Genomic DNA, 6,000 nt, shown 5'->3' with positions numbered 1-6,000 from the left:
TTAGGACTTTGGGTGTACTCCTCCCTCTTCTGTTACAGTTGTCTGTTTCAACAATTTCTACAGCAATATACTACTGGTGGTTAGGAAGGTTATTTGATTTTAAAATATTCATTTCCAGTTGTTATGTATGCACAATTTGTTTATATTATTATTATATTAGATTATAAGTAAAAATTTTTTACATGCGTTCACTATATACCTATATTATCTTTAATTTTTTGGCAGAAAACCGAATAGTTTTTTAAAAAATTCTGAAATTTTTCCGATTTCGTATTGATCCATCGACAGTTACACAATAATAATAATAATAAACTGTTTATTACGTTTTTCAAAATAATTTGAAAAAATTTAAAGATCTTAGGACAAAATTTATCACTGGTTAATACTATTTACAAATTTTTGAATACACTAGCTGCTTTCCATTTACATTCAAGTGAACTGAAACACTCAGTTATATAAGTATATAATGATATTATTATTTATAAAATTATTTACATCATATTTGCAATGATTTAGTATTATATATTTACTTGCTTATTTCGATGACAATGACAACTTATTCAAATACAAGATAACAATAATGGACTTACCATTTGAATATTGATTTCACGGACACGTTTCTGTAACTATATTTTTTTTGTGGCATTGACGTTCAATTTTAATTTGAATTTAATCCAAGAGGTTATGGGCCCAGAATTACACGAAGTGTAGGAGTTGAATACATGGACCTGTCTTAATCAAGCTTGTTTTGTGAACTGGTGAGTGATTATGTGATAGTTGATCATGAGCACGTCAGAATCATTTGATTTCATGTCTTCTATTGAGAAATTGGAGTATCAAAGCAACTGGTCGCGTTGGAAAAGACAAATCACCTTACTGCTGAAGCATCAAAAGGTTCCGGATGTTGTAAAGGGTAATTTGACATTGGCTGCTGATGGTTCAAATAAGGATGAATTCGAAACCAACAACTCGCTTAGTCAGCTCTTTTTTGTGAATACTCCGATTGCTACCAATGAGGAATATAAATATATTTATATTTCTTCAGTTCCTTATTTCTGGAACCTTTTATATATGTTTGTTTTTCAATCGTCTTGATTATAGGTTTTTTTATTAGTTTTTTTCAATAATTTTTGAAAGATAGATGAAAATTTTGATGTTTCGACTACTTTCGAACCAAAATATGATATTGACATTGACAATTTGCTTATTTATATTTTTATTTTATTTTATTTTTTCCTCAGTTTTTCATCTGAAAAATATGTAGCAGTTAGCAATTAAATTATTTGTAGTTTTATTAGAATTTACAAAACAGAGCTATAAATTTTACAATTTTTCCTTCATAATATACCGCTTGGCGCATATGAATTGAAAGATATAGCTAAAGTCGTGCACAATCATATGAAAAGCATAAAGACAGATGCATTTATTGAAATAACACCGGATATAAATACTTCAAAAGTGTTTGTGCAGAGCAATTACTTCACATCATTTCAATTAGACAACACCATAGGTTCTTTGCTTGGTTTCTCAAAAGATACTCTTCAACCAAACATGAGACATGTTTCAGACCAACTGGTGAATATTTTTAAGGTGAAGCCGGATCATATTTGAACGGAAATCCTGTGCATATTATCAACCAATTTTTTCCAACAGCGCCTAGCGGTTATAAAATAGTAGAGTCAGCGCAAAATAGCTTGTATTTCGACATCAGACGATCAACAAAATCAAAGTAAAAATCATTTATCAATTGAGAAATCTCATTAATTTTCAAGGTGAAGAAATAGCTGTTACTTTACACATCAGAAAAGTATGGTCTTAAAATTTGATTATCCACATTTCACTAAAAATAATAAAAGACCCTCCATTTCTGCTAGAGGTATCAGTTTGATGGAATCGGAGACACTACACACAACCAAAAATAGACAATTGTTGAAATCTCTCGGATTTAAAGTACCAATATCCTACTGATGAAACCTTCATCCATACCACTATTGAGCCATTCCAATTTCACACATATCGGGTTGGTAAATTGAACTATAATGATTGATTCGAATGCCCATTCAGGATATTTATCAACAAAGCTTTCGCATTTTTATTTCGCATGAGCTTAGATATGAGTTAAACGGTGTCGTAATAGATTCATCCAAGGATGGTTTCCAAAAATGAAGAGTGAAAAGGTGTTGGTTGATGCAAATGGCAATTTCAATGTTTGTATATCATTACCATGCTTACTAATCAAACAGACCGAGACAATGGCGCTTTTTGCGGGAATTCGGTTGAACTATGGCTGTTTTTGTAGAATTACTTGATCTTTTGGCAGCTGTAAATTCATACTACAGTTCTTTTTGTAGATTCTGACTTTTCAGGTCAAACATGTGGCCCCTGATTTATAAGTGTCAATTTAAACCGCGAAATCCGAATTTTAGGTCAATGGTCATTTTTGTAAGAAACGCCTCAATTATAAAGGATATAAGTAAAATTGATCATTACAAACTGACAAACTTGCGTATATTTCTCGATTTAGAAAGATATCCATATCACGATCTAAATTTAGATTTGCCTTCTTGTATAAGATGTTGGCCAATTCTCAATATTCCTATGACCATCTTCAAATCAACCAACCTAATTTTACTCGATAAGTGATACTTTTGTGCGCATTGATTGTTTAAAACAAAAAGAAGTTATCCAATTTGGTAGCATTGTTTTAAGAATAGAATTTGAGACTGATGAATCAATATCAAATGACGTTTCAGCTTACTATCTTATATTACATGGAAATGAATTTTCCGATAACCTGTAATACATTATTAATGCGAATGTTCAGACTGTATAAATAATTACAACCAACTAAATAGTCATCGACTGGCGTAACTCAAACAAGAATGTGACACCTCTACATCAATTTGGTAATATGATGAAGCATCTAATGCGGATATGGTTTATATTGAAGGACGGGAAAATTACATCTACTTATTTATGGATTGGATTCACCTTTAGAACACTCCAAGCCAAAATATTTTTTTTATAAAAGCAATGTATGTGTGTGTGCACTATCAAATGTATTATTTTTATATGATGCTTTTATAATGAGATAATAAAAGGTTTTCAATATTTTATTCTTTTCGTAATCCTTCACATGTAACATCATCATTTTAATTTACTGATGGACACATTTACTTTTTCTATCGAGATATGTATTACAAATATAGTGAATAATTTTTGCATAACCCACGTAAACGCTACCGTCATTCTTTGCAAACCATCTAGAGAGTTCTTCTACTTCTTGTAAGCCCTCTGGAAACTTCCTCATATCGGCAACACCCCCATTGGCCATCTCCCTGTTCTTCCAATTCAGTGTCATAGAACATACCTATTATCAATTTCAAAAATTCAAATGGTATGGGAAAGCCCCAATATTTTTGTCGGACAACCGATTCTATGTGTATTACACATGTAAAGAAACAATACAAAATCAAAATGACATCTGTGGTAGTAAATGTAAGATTTGCAGGAAATTGACAATTTTGCTGCATCCGATTGCATATATGCCTCTTGAAAATTGTCCGAAAAGGTTACCACGTTAGTTCAAAAATTTTTCATGGTAGATTCTAGTAGAAGCCGTGTGATAATGAATTTTTTGTTTCATAAATTTGACACATGCAAACATTGGAAACTACTTGTGTAAAGTTAAACAAATATAATTTTAAGAATAAAAAATGTTTCTTATTTCCACAATGAAGTTACATCTTCATTGAAAAGTAAATCTTCTCGAATTGGACATGTAAAAGCCATAGTCTCTTCATTTCATATTTGAAACGATGGCTGCTAAACTGTACACCAATTTAATTGCCTACAAAAACCAAAAAAACATTTGAAATCTCAATAAATTTAACGCATTGAATAGAATCACTGAATAGGCGCAGCATTTTGAAGAAACCATTTATCTTTTATCAAGTTTAAACAAAAACAACTTATTAGTTATTACTAAGGAAACCCAAATATACATAGGGTATGTCTTAATGATAGATAGCAAACTGAAAAAATATTTGGTGTTTGTTCAGTACCAAGTAGTATTGAAGATAACTTTGAACATCATTTAATTTCACACCAAAAACGTACTCTTGATAAAACTTGATGCAGTGTTTCGTTTTAGGAATATTTTGATTTTAAAATTATGAAATAATAGCCGATCCTGGTATGAAGTAATGATAAATGTACTGATTAAACAAAAAATCACAAGATGAAAATTTTTAAAAAGGCTTATAACATAAAATAGAATTCAATAAGAGTAGATGTTCAAAATGTCCTCCGTTTTCACGAATACACAAGTTTATCCTTTTTTCTAAAGAATCTTCTAAACGGTTAGGAGTCAGCTATGAGGTCTTTAAAGTGACGTTGAATTCTGTCTTTCAATTCTTGAGGTAAATTTACTTCTGTAGCATAAACTTTTTCTCTAAGGTGCTACCAAACTGTCTAATCCAAGGGATTGATATCACATGATCCAGGAGGTCAATTAATTGGAACTTATGCACCCCTACCAATCCATCGATTCGGAAAATGGTTATTCAACCAATTATCACACTTTCTATCAAAGTGCAGTGGAGCTCCATCATGCATAAAAAATACAGATCTTTGCTCGTTTAGCGTTAAATCTTCCGGTTTCAGAAATGTAATTATTATTGACTCAACGTCATAACTATCAATGAATGACAGTTTTCCAAGGCAAACTCAGGGAAAATGCTATTGCCGTGTGAAATTCAAAGTTAAATTATTATGGGTACTCAGCATTGGGGGCCTTAGTATGAGTTGTTTGTTTCATACTAAGGCCTCCAATAGCTCAGTGCCTATAGTTATTTAACTTTGCAAAACAAGATCCTATACTGATTAGACTAGATTTTTTTATGAAACGTTACAAGAAAGGAAAGTCATCAGTCAATTTTTTAAAATCTATCCGTTTTATCGATGGGGTCTTATTAACGCAACAAAAAATTTTTAATTCACATAATGCTCACTAATTAATAGATTAATAGATAATAATACTTAATAACTTTATCAACCGACATCGGTATTACTTAATAATTGTCAAATCAAAATATTCCGAAAACGGTACACAGTATCGAGTTTTATCAAGAATTCCTTTTTGACGTTTCACCACTGTGAAACTCAACAGAATACTAATTTTTAATGTTATTTTTATGTTTTTTATTCCAAATAATACAGTTTAGGTATTTTTTCGACCATAAAATTCATCTATATTAACCGCCCCTTTATAAAATTACCTACTTGCTAATGTAAACAGGGATGATTAAGATATTGAAAAGTGGTACGTGTTAAGGCTTAATAAATATTTTTTCTATTATTGGACGGGTATTTTAAAAATAAAGGTCTCGCCTATGTTACGAAAATCTTGTGGGCCAGTGTTATCGATAGGTCTTATGTACAAAAATAGGTGCAACTATAAATTAAAAATATGTAGTTCAGCAAGATCATCAGTTTAATAAAATATTTGTTGAATTGTGGATCAGCAATCAGCAATATATTTGTTATGAAAATTCGAAGTTCAATACCATATATGAATCATGGGTCAGCGAACTGTAACTTCTCCATCCCCCGAGGAAGTTTTGTAAGGGACGAACAAAACTAGTTGTAATGGTTGTGTATCTTGTTGGATTTCTGGCTCTTTCGAAATCTTGTGTAGAAGTATTCGGAGTTTGTACAATCTTATTATTGTGTAGAATCTGCCTTTTGTGAAATGATGGGTTCTGATTGCAGTCGTTCTTCTTCGGCGATGAGAATGTGGAGTTGATCCAAAAGAATTTTCTCGATTGTTAGAGGTTTGATCGAAAGTATCAGTGTGTGTGTGTGAGATGGTTGGAACCTAGGTAGGGTTAGAGCTTCTTCTCGTATCACAGATCCTGTATTTTCAAACGTTTCTGTGTTTGTTCTGATCAGCGAACTGCAACTACTGCAAAGAGTCTTGTTATGTAAGAATTATGTGCT

The sequence above is a fragment of the Diorhabda sublineata genome, chromosome 1, assembly GCF_026230105.1.
Source record: "Diorhabda sublineata isolate icDioSubl1.1 chromosome 1, icDioSubl1.1, whole genome shotgun sequence".
Classification (NCBI taxonomy): Eukaryota; Metazoa; Arthropoda; class Insecta; order Coleoptera; family Chrysomelidae; genus Diorhabda; species Diorhabda sublineata.
The sequence above is the reverse complement of the archived record's forward strand: the minus strand, read 5'-3'. Positions refer to the sequence as shown.